At 43.5% G+C, this 12,082-nt stretch overlaps 1 protein-coding gene across 5 annotated transcripts in view; it reads left to right on the top strand.

Moving 5' to 3' along the window:
• Positions 1–12,082, top strand: part of klu (zinc finger protein klumpfuss) — a 209,853-nt gene that overhangs the window by 105,746 nt on the left and 92,025 nt on the right. The window lies entirely within an intron of this gene.

Here is a 12,082-nt window from a genome sequence, read left to right as displayed (position 1 = left end):
CTGCCCTAAGGCCACTCTTTCCTTCCGAAGGAGGAATGGTCGATGGACGGGCAGTAGCGACGGCTCTGAACGTCGCGCAGGCACTCGGTCAGTCCACGCTGGCAGAACAAAAACCAAAATTCCAGTTACGAGAATGTGTAATTAGTACGCAAATTGCAAATGTTCTGTGCCAGTTGTTAACATCTGGAGGAAAACGAAGATTTCTTGCCTTAACCCTTTGCACTCGAAGCCAAATTAACGGAAAATTTAATATAATTTTTGTGACCCGCTGTATTTCCATTTTATACAACCTAATGCATTTTATACGTATGAAATTGAATTTTGTGATTGATGCAACAGTTATCCTTTATAAAATTATTTTGAAACGTGATATAACAATTTTTAATGGCGTCGTCTTGGAGTCGCCATTCGAGCGGAAAGGATTAATAGGTTCATATTAGAATGAAGATAATGTGACAATTTTTTTATAATTTTAATCATTGTTTTTTTCCTATCCATTTTTGTCACGAGCGCATGAAATTCGAGCTACTAGAAATAATCTTCTGTGTACTCAATAATTATTTTTGAAGCACGTTAATGCGTGAAGCTTGTAAACTGCACTTCGACTACGTTGAAGTAATATTCATTTTCAGCTAAAGCTAAAATCGACGTCGATTACATGGAGGATATTTGGCATCAAAGGGGCAGAAAATTTGATAGATGATTCTTCGCTAAAAGTGACCATTATTTTCCCAAAGCTCATTTGTTAACTCATTTTGTTAGTTTTTCATCAAATTGTTAGCTCATCTGTTTGATACTAACACGAAGCACGAGCCTGTGAATTTTCATTCGCATGTCACCGATTATTCCGAATGATTCACGTTAGTTTCGTGTGTTTTATATGTTTCAATGTTATTTTTAACGTCATTATAAATTATCCTATCTCGTTGATTTGCTATAAATTTCGACACGCTTGCATAGAAAGATCTACAAATTATGTGAACACGCATATTTAGTTCTTTTTCATTATTTTTTTTTCCATAATTTGCAGCGCGCACCTTGCAGGAAGCTGTTTTTATGCATCCGATCATACGATGCGGGCAAGTGTTGTGCGTGCACGAAAAAATGTTGCAGCTGGACATTCTGTAGCAAAAACTTGGTAATATAAATACAGTAGTGTCCGTATAACGTATTCAATTACCGTTAAATGTTAACTACCGAGGAACAAAGTTTTGAGCCATTATAGCACACGACATGGCTAAATATTACGTACAGGCAACTAACCTTTCCAATCCTGCGATCGATTATCCGGCATGATAAGATACATTTCTTTCTCTTTTTTCGATAATTTTTATATTCCCAATTTCTTTTAATCTCGACACTGTGCATAAAATTCGCGGTCTAGTAATAATATATTCCTGTAACAGATAATATTTTCTCAAAGAGCCTCAGCAAGTAATATCGTCTCACAATAAAAACTACGCGCAACTGATCGGACGACGTCCCATAGAATCTATGGGACAGCTCACAAGACGAAGAGCAAGCAGATCGTCGCGTGTGACGAAGCGACTCTCGCAAGTGACGTAATCCCAAGAAATTTGGGGAATGACCAAGAGAGAGACAGACAGACAGAGAGAGAGAGAGAGAGAGAGAGAGAGAGAGAGACAGAGAAAGAGAGAGAGAGAGAAGGCGGGAGGTACAGAATAACAGAGAAAGTGAGAAAGAAAGAGAGAGAGGTACCAACGCCCAAGGTCTTCAATATATCTCAATCTCCGTCTTTTGACAATAATGTAACCGCGACTCGATTTGCATATCAGATTAGACATTTCAAGAGGACGCGCGTGACCTTCCGAGTCTCCAGAAACCAGCAGGAGTACGAACGACGAGAGAGAGAGAGAGAGAGAGACCGACTGTTCGACTCGCGTTTCCGATCGAATTCGCTGAAAGCCGACGCGAGACGAAGGGCTCCGATTAAATCGGCCAAGGATCGGGCAAATGATTTACGAGCGGGTCGTATCCATCGTCAGGCGGCCGGGGCACCCGGTATATGGGCAGATCGCACGGGAGAGAAAGATCAAGCGCTCCACCCACGCCCATGTCTCAACCTGTTCTGTTTCTGCCGTCGGGCCGCGGTTACAGGTGCCTCCCCGAGGACATTCCTGCTGGAATTCTTCACCGATGATCTCCGCTCGGCCCTCCTGCAAATTCTCTCGTGGCGTAGTCGCGTCGCGGTTTACCGACGCGGATCGAGATCGTCTCGAAGATTCTTGTCCGCGGTCGAGACACTCGAACGATTTCAATCTGTAGTAGACGGAGTGAGAGAGAAAGGGAGATGAAGCGAGCGAAATAGAGAGAGAGAGAGAGAGAGAGAAAACGAGAGAGAGAGATACAGCGAGAGAGAGAGAGAGAGAGAGAGCGATAAAGCGAGAGAGAGAGAGATAAAGCGAGATAAAGCGAGAGAGAGAGAGATAAAGCGAGATAAAGCGAGAGAGAGAGAGATAAAGCGAGATAAAGCGAGAGAGAAATAGAGAGAGGGGGGGAGAAAGAGGCAGTGGCACTGCGGAAGAGAAATAGAGAGAGAAATAGAGAGAGAGGGGGGATGAAAGAGGCAGAGGCGCTGCGGAAGAGAATTAGAGAAATAAAGCGAGAGAGAAATAGAGAGGGGGGAGAAAGAGGCAGAGGCGCTGCGGAAGAGAAATAGAGAAATAAAGCGAGAGAGAAATAGAGAGGGGGGGAGAAAGAGGCAGAGGCGCTGCGGAAGAGAAATAGATAGACCCGTTCCATTTCTCCGTGGTATCTCGGTAGAAAAATCAAAGGGGAGCCGTGTGGCACCCACGGAACATCGACGCGGAGGAATCTAACGAGCCGATTAAGTTTCTCCTCTCTAATGAAACGCACTGCGGTAATCGGGTTACATAATCGATGACGCAAAGCCAGCGAGGACCGTGTCGCCGGAGCGGTTTCTACGAACGGCCACGTCCGACCGAATCAGCCTCAAAACGTAACCGGCCCGGCCATTAAGCTTTCCTAAATGCCCTTCGATAGCGTGCCCGGGCCCCGGGGATAAAGTCCCGCGGAGAGAAAGGGAGCGGGCCTATTTAGCTCTCGAGTTTCACGAGGCTCTCTCGATCTCTCGGAGCGTGTGCTGGCGGACTGCTTGAAATAATCGTTCGATGGTGGGGCGGCTTCTCGATGTCGCGAGGAGAAGAGGCAAAAAGGAGCAAGCAGAAGGACGTTCTTCTCGAGGTGGAGAGGAAGGGACCGGCGAAAGAAGAAGAAGAAGAAGAAGAAGAAGAAGCGTGGATGGCAAGGGAGAAATAGAAGAAGAAACAGCGGAGGAGAAGGAGAGGATGGCAGCCACGTACGCCCACACATCCTCGTCGGGGACCTGTTCTCGACTTTTACGTTCTGACATCTTTTCACTCCGTTTACGAGTCCCCTTTACGTTTTACGACCGATCATCGGGGCCCTTTCTCTCTGCGAGATTCTACCGACGTGCCGTGCACACAGCCGACCACGGGCTCTGTTGCACGCCGAGCAGCCCAGAAGGGAAAAGGAGGAGAGGGCCGAGGAGGGAACAAGAAAGCGATCATCGGCCGGCCAGGAAGAACAGAGACGCCGAAGACCGCCGTGAGATTCTCTCGCGCTATCCGCCCGCGGATCTCCCGATGCCCGATACGAATATTGCGTCGAATGGCCAAGGAATATCCGCCGAGGAAAATGGAAGTCCATCGACGGGGGATACAAAGAGAGATTGGATCGATAGGATGTTCGGCTGCTCTCTTGTTCGCCGAGCGCGCCCGCCGCACAGTCTGCCGTTCCTCCGATCAGCTGGAACGAAAGTGTTCCACGGAATTTCTCATTCAACTACTTCGTAGCCACCACTCGCGCCGAGATACACTACCGTAATAATAGCTACACTGCGGATTTGATGCGTTCGTGACAGAAATGCGTAGTTTTGAAACAGAATGTCGAAAAACATTTAAACGATTCGAGGACGCTGTTGTATTATTATACAATTGGAATTTCATTGACATTTAATTCATTTTTCAATAACTTGAATTCGTTAACTATTGTTAACGTATTATTATACATGTTATTAATTATTATTATATCATTATATTATCATTATATTAATTATATGTGTATTATTATACACGTATAATAATATTTATAGTAATATATATTTATTACATATATTTAATCTATAATATATATAATATAAATAATATATAATAATGTATAATAATATAATATATATAATATAAATTTAATTTATAATATATATTTATTATAATAATTATTATACACGTATAATTAATGTAATGATAATATAATGATATAATAATAATTAATATAACATGTATATATAATAATATGTTAACAATAGTTAACGAATTCAAGTTGTTGAAAAATGAATTAAACGTCGATGAAGTTCCTGCAGCTGACAAATTGGTACAAATAATTCTTATTTTGCATAAAGATCCGCGGTCTACTATCGACATACTTCTTACTAGTCGTACGCAAAATGCGTGTCCCCGAGTTAGGTTACGGTAATTTCGGGTGAAATTTCTCTTATAGCAGGGGTGTCAAATTCAAAAGCTAACTTGGGCCAAATAAACAATGCTTAACTTTAGGTGGGCCGCAAAAAAAAAATCAATGTTCATAGAAACAACTATTTTTATTTCGACTAGTACATTGTAATAAACATATATAAAGTTAAATTATTGTTTACGTCCGGATACTTGACATCTCTTCTCTGATACTGTCTTTCCTATTTCGGGAGAAATTTTATTGGTTCTCAAAATTTCTAATTCACATTTCTATTTTATTTGTACTTTGCGTCGGATATATTGACTGGGCCGCAAAAATGTTCATCTCGGGCGCGAGTTTGACACCCCTGTCTCCATCATCCATCTCCATCTCCATCATCCATCATCTATTGCATCGGGATAAACTGGAACAGCGAAGGACAGTAAACGTATCTTCCTTTGCAGTATAAGCACAAGTATCGTTACCGAAATATTAGAAAGTCTCCGAACGCGAAGCTTCGCGTAATAGTTCGAATGAATTACATTCACGATGTTCATTTGGATTTTTTTTCTTCACGTAATCAGCCACACTTTGTTTATGCTTCTTGCAACAGAAAGTACGAAATGGCAGCGAACATTTTCAACACTTTTCCACGTTGCGTGTCGGTCATACATGGGTAACACAGTTGTTCGTTCATTTTTAAGATCGAATTTCTGTAACGTTGTTCGCGTGAAAACAATTTCATGCCGGAAATCATAAGAGATCAAATAAGCGATTAAATAAACTTGAACTCTGCAATTCTCGGTATTATTAATTTGAATCGACTCGATTTTGTAGACCTTTTCGGAGCGATGCTTCGGCCGTTCTGTTTCGTGTGAAAACAAGTGCCAAGTGACTCCTTTTTGCGACTGTTGTAACAAAATCACTCGTAGACGCTAATGTACCAACATTCACTGGACATATTCTTAATTACAATTGTTTAGCATCGTCCCTCTAATTACTCCGCCAGAAACTATTTTTCTTCGCGGACTTTCACTCCGTTCGGAGGAAAACAGATTGACGTACACAATTGCGGGTTTTCGCTTGGTGAAAAACAATCTAACCGAATCAATGATTTATTATACGTCGCCGGCGATCATTTTTGCACAATGTTAAAAGCGATTTTCAAATACCGCCGCGGACGGGGCTCTAACCTCCGTGGAAAAACGTTTAGATAGTACACTTTCAAATGTGCACAGATTAATAGCCTGACTCGGTACTTTATAACTCAACTCATCCACCTTTTAAGAGATAAAGGCTTAACCCTGAGGACGCCAAGCCGCGCGACTATGCAACCTATCTACGTACTTCACCATTTATATCCGAAGTTTTCCCTGGGAAATGCTCGATCTTGACGGCGCGAGCGCAGGGAAACATTCTGAACATTGCGAATAAGACGATCGGCTAAATGGACGGTTTTATTTTTAACGTTGTAACGCGCGGACCTTTGGAACGAAAATATAATCGTGTATGTTTAGGATCATTTGTCGTTTCTCAAGATATTTTGTTTAATGTACTTCTTCTAGACATGTTACTTAGTCTTTCCGTACGAACGTCAAACATGCGCAATTTAAATTCATTGTCAGAAACAAACATGTACTCTGGATCAAAATGAACCCGTTCCCCGCCATCCGAGTGTTAATCGGACAAAATCCTTGGCCCAGAAAACAATGAAAGATAGAGTATGTCACTTGTTAACCGTTTGCGTTCCAGATGGTTCTGAAAAAACAGGATCGAAAAGCGTCGAAGAGCGCAATAGCGCTCCTTCGATTATGCGTCGAAAAGAGCCGAAGAGCACAATAGCGCTCCTTCGATTATGCGTCGAAAAAAGCCGAAGAGTGCAATAGCGCTCCTTCGATTATGCGTCGAAAAAGCGGAAGAGCGCAATAGCGCTCCTTCGATTATGCGTCGAAAAGAGCCGAAGAGCGCAATAGCGCTCCGATTATGTATCAAAAAAAGCCGAAGAGCGCAATAGCGCTCCGATTATGCGTCGAAAAGAGCCGAAGAGCGCAATAGCGCTCCGATTATGTATCAAAAAAAGCCGAAGAGCGCAATAGCGCTCCTTCGATTATGCGTCGAAAAGAGCCGAAGAGCGCAATAGCGCTCCGATTATGTGTCAAAAAAGCCGAAGAGCGCAATAGCGCTCCTTCGATTATGCGTCGAAAAGAGCCGAAGAGCACAATAGCGCTCCTTCGATTATGCGTCGAAAAAAGCCGAAGAGTGCAATAGCGCTCCTTCGATTATGCGTCGAAAAAGCGGAAGAGCGCAATAGCGCTCCTTCGATTATGCGTCGAAAAGAGCCGAAGAGCGCAATAGCGCTCCGATTATGTATCAAAAAAAGCCGAAGAGCGCAATAGCGCTCCTTCGATTATGCGTCGAAAAGAGCCGAAGAGCGCAATAGCGCTCCGATTATGTGTCAAAAAAGCCGAAGAGCGCAATAGCGCTCCTTCGATTATGCGTCGAAAAAAGCCGTAAAACATAAAATAAAACGTTACGAATGAAAATATATATACTATTAATTTAGAATAGGTAACAACAAAATGCAAATTGGATTACTGACAGCGATGCGACGCGCGACGTATACACGCGTCCGAAAGACCGAGCACGTTTCGACAAATTTCGGGTGGGCCGTAAGTCGTCTGTTTCGGCCAAATGCCCTGGCTTTTCTCGACGCAAAATCTGAAGAGCGCAAAAGTGGGTCGTGGTACGCAAACGGTTAAGAGAATCTTGTTGGTTACCAAATATTCCGGCTGCAATCTTCAACGGTAGATCAAAACAATACATTTATCTATTCGCGCACGTGGCCAAGTAAAGATCTTACGAACCAATTAATTTTATTGAAGAAAAAGTTGGTGCAATTTAAGACAGTGAAACGATTATTCGACACGACTATTATATACGACTTCTGTCTCTTGTAGTTCACGCGGAAAGTTGTTATTCTACGAAGCATAAAGATCCGTTTAGTTTACTTATCATTTTCCCTTATAAGGCACTGCTTTTTCGAGGTTTCCAAGCTATCGCGCGCGAAGATGCGAAGGTCTTCGTGTCGCAGACGCGGTCCCGCGCGGATTGCGTCGCAGTCGGGGGGCAGCCGCAAAAGCTTCCGGTTGGACATTTTCCGCGTCGATGTCCAATGTCCAATGTTCGAGCATCCGAGCGTTTCTGCCATGAAAGGATCCCTGTCGGCGAGAGGAACTCGGGTATCAAATCGATTTGAAAGAGCTCGTAACTGCCCGCGCACGCTTCGGAATGCAATGGGTCTCGGGGACCGCTGGGAAAGTCCCAAGCGTGGAGAGACATCTGTGTCGCGACCGCGCCTTCCGGGAACGCGAATTTCTATTCCGCGGATGCGATTAATCGTCGCCGCCTGGAAAATCGTCGCGTTCGCGCCGGGAGGATATCGACGGGGCCCTGAAAGCGTTTTACACGGCGGGGACTCGGCAACGCCGGCAAGCCGAGCCCGCAAACCGCTGGCAACCGTGAGGCCGTTGAAAGCGGGCGGCGCGTTTCATCCGCGCGGAATTCCGGGGAATATATTTTACGCATAATCGCCGCCATAAATCGCGATCGAAAATTTAAACGCGCGTCGTCCCTGTCTAATTTACTGCGGGTAATTTAGGTAATCGACGCTCTCGCTGCTTCTCTCGTCGCGGCGTTTTCTCTTGCTTCTTCGAACGTGCTTGCGCGCACTGCCCTCCGTAAAAACTGTCCGAGCTCTATGAGACGTCGGTGCTGCTGATTAATTTCACAGGCGTTACGCGCCGGGAAATTTACTACTTTGACGCTACCCGGGCTGAATTATGTCGTTCCCGCTTTTTGTTGCAGATACTTACTACCACATGCAAATGATACACGCGTCGAACGTGAAATATCGTATCGTAATAATTGGAGCGTAAATCCGTATTTTATTTTATTCAATGAAAATTCGAAACTTCCTATGCAAAAGCAGTGTAACGAAGATGAAACAGTACTGTAGCTGTTACGTAGTTTATTTAAAAATCGAACGAAATATTTTTCTTTGAATGCAATCGCAGGTACCTGATTCAGGTTTACTAAATGATTTGTGATCGTTGATACTCTGTTAACGTGATTAATTTAATCGAATTTATTTATATACGGAAGAAAGCCTTTTAATACATATAAATAATCGTACATGTCGCAAATGTACGCGGGTAAATGTATAAATATCTAACAAGTACTATACTATACTATATACAGGGTATCCCAAAAAAAAAATGTCTCGCAATCTAGAAATGGCGGGTTCCTCGGATCATTTGAAGCAGCTTCTTCCTTTACAAAAATGTTCTCCGAGGCACTGTTAACGAGTTATTAACGAAAAACAGTGGCCAATAATAATCGAGTACGGCTGACGCGAGGCGGCCCAGCCAACCAGCGCACGAAGCCCAGTTCCGCTCATTGGCTCGGTCGCCTCGCGCCAGCTGAGCTCGATTCTTATTGGTCACTGTTTCACTTCTTTAATTACTCGTTAATGGTGCCTCGGAGAAAATTTTTGTAAAGGAAAAAGTTGCTTCGAATGACCTGAGGAACCCGTCACTTTCGGATTGCGAGACATTTTTGCGACACCCTGTATATATTTATTTAGTTTTATAGTCTGGTCAAATTTCTATATATACTACACTATACTATACTATTATATTATTATATTTATATATTTATATATATTTATATATATATATATATATATATATATATATATATATATTATAATTATTATATATACTATACTATACTATACTATAGAAATTTGACCTATAATTGACCTATAATATATATGTATAAAACTGTATATATATATAAAATACTGTATAAAACTCTATATATTATATATATATTATAGGTCAAATTTCTATATATACTATACTATAGAGATTTGACCAGACTGTATAAAACTAAAATAAGAAAGAACAAAGTCAACGAATGATCATTGACATTGTTAATTATTCTTTGTCCGATGCTACATCGGCGGAGAGGAGTATGGCATCTTTTCGACGCGGCTAATGCATTAAAATTGTTAGTTTTACTATGTCCACTGGCACACCGCACGCACATTCCGAGAAAGATAGCACCCAAGAAAAGGAATCGCAAATCGCTTCTTGTATTTATTTCCAACCACGCCAATCACACGGTCTAGAGGCAGAAGATTTACTCGGCGTTCTCCCCGGCGTCGTTAATATCTTCGAATTGTCGGGCGAAAAAATTTAGTTCCCGTGACGCAATTGCTAATTCCCGGCGATCAATTACCCGGCCCGAAGGGAGAGCGTTGAGGAGACAGCCGGCATTACAAATTTTATGGCGTCCTCGGACGAGTCGAACAACTTCTCCACGGAAAGTCGCCTACACCGAAAAACGAGGATTATTCAGCTCGATTCATCGTTCGTACACGTTGATTCATGCGCTCGCGGTGCGCGCCGCGCGGGCGATTTAAATTTCAAATGGTCGCCGGATAGCAGCTCTCCGCTTACACGTGGTTTTATGACAAAGTGCCGTTGTCGCGTCGAACAAGACGAGCCGTGTGGTCCCTTGGTTCGCATTAAAACGAACAAACATAAAAGGACCGAACAACGCGTCGCGGGACCGAATTTTTGCTCGTGGCGGCGCGGCTCGTGAATTCGACGGTCGCCGATATCTCGCTCTGCCCGGGCACTAAATCAACGGCGATACTTTTACAAGTCATTTTTTCCTCGATTTTAATTAACACGTGCAAGAAAAAAAAAAAGAAGTCGAACAGAGAAATCGTTGAATATCGCCGAGGTCGCGATCGTCTCGGCGACGCACGCACACGCGCGTGCACAATGATGCAACAGCGCCTCGCGCGCGCGCGCGCGCTCGCGTTCGACTCGCCGTTGCCATCTCGGAAGCGGAATCGATCACGCGATCGTCTCACCTTTTATTTAATGGCCGCGCCGAGCTCGATGACAGATTGTCAGCCGACACCGCCTCGGCATAGAAATCGAACGAACGATCTAATGGTGATTTATTGCGACCGCAATTCTAGTTTCCGCCGTCGCTCGGCGTCACGTCCGGTCTCCTGCTGTCTCGATCTATACCCGTTTCGATCCAGGATCCTCGCTCCTTACTGCTGCTTTTTCGTCGCTCCTCTTGTCCGTTCGGTAAGCAACGATGCAAACTTAACCCCAAAAATCCCATGTTCAGAGTTACTGGCAAGCTGTGTATACATTTATTTAGGCAAACTTAACGAATCCATTTAAGACTAATATTCTCGACAGGATAAATAATAATTATTACAGTAAATTCTCTCTAATTTTCCTTCGGCTGGTAAACAAAAATGGACAATTTGAGAAGAGGAGATACAATTGTTCGAGCCTCGCAGCTCATTCTTATAGTTGCCTATTGTCAATAATTATAAAAACGTGGTGCAAGGCTCGAATAATCGTATCTCCGCTTCCCAAATTGTCCATTTTTGTTTACAAGCTGAAGGAAAATTAGAGAGAATTTACTATATAACCTTCTAGGTTATAGTGGCTTGCTCTAATAGCTCACTCGCTCATCGTTTGAATCAAATAATCGTCTTCATATGCATTGTTTCACACTTCTTTTGTCTTCACATCGATTTACAATAGTCTACAGGGTGTCCCAAAAATGTCTCGCAATCAGGAAATGGCGGGTTCCTCGGATCATTCGAAGCAACTTCTTCCTTTACAAAAATGTTCTCCGAGCCACCGTTAACGAGTTATTAACGAAAAACAGTGACCAATAAGAATCGAGTACGGCTGACGCGAGGCGGCCCAGCCAACCAGCGCGCGAAGCCCAGTTCCGCTCATTGGCTCGATCGCCTCGCGTCAGCCGAGCTCGCCTCTCATTGGTCACTGTTTTTCGTTAATAACTCGTTAACGGTGCCTCGGAGAAAATTTTTGTAAAGGAAAAAGTTGCTTCGAATGGCCCGAGGAACCCGCCACTTTCGGATTGCGAGACATTTTTGGGACACCCCCTGTATATACAGTATCAGACTCTGTACAGTACAGATCAGACTCTGTCGTCCAGAGAAATAGCCTCGCGCAGAATTCAGCCGTACCTAAAAGGTTAAATACAATTTTTGATATTGTATAATTACTTTTGTGAACAGTTGCTCGACTTGTCGCCGAATAATAAAAGAATCGTTTGCCATGTAGCACGAAGTTAACCATCGTTCCAATTTGTCCGACAAGCTTAATTAGTCGAAATGTACGAAAGAATGCTCGAATCAAGTCGCACATAACAGGGAACAGTTTAACCCTGTTCGCTCTCTTGATCCGAAAGAGCAACGGTTGCCGAGTTCGGGTAATGATTCTATTCGAGCAGATAAGCTGCTCGATAAACTCGCGCGTAACCGTGAGCACCGGTGGGATCGTTGTGCCCGTCGCTAAGCGATGATTCATAGAATTACGCGTGTCCAAAGCGATTTGGTTAGCAATCGGAAATGAGGTTGCGCCGATGGGGGCTGTAATTTAACAATAACCGTGATTACAGGGAAGCGAAAGAGAAGTAAGAACGGTCGTTTGGTTTCGCTGTT

The sequence above is a fragment of the Megalopta genalis genome, chromosome 1, assembly GCF_051020955.1.
Source record: "Megalopta genalis isolate 19385.01 chromosome 1, iyMegGena1_principal, whole genome shotgun sequence".
Classification (NCBI taxonomy): Eukaryota; Metazoa; Arthropoda; class Insecta; order Hymenoptera; family Halictidae; genus Megalopta; species Megalopta genalis.
This window is presented reverse-complemented; position numbering and strand designations above follow the sequence as displayed.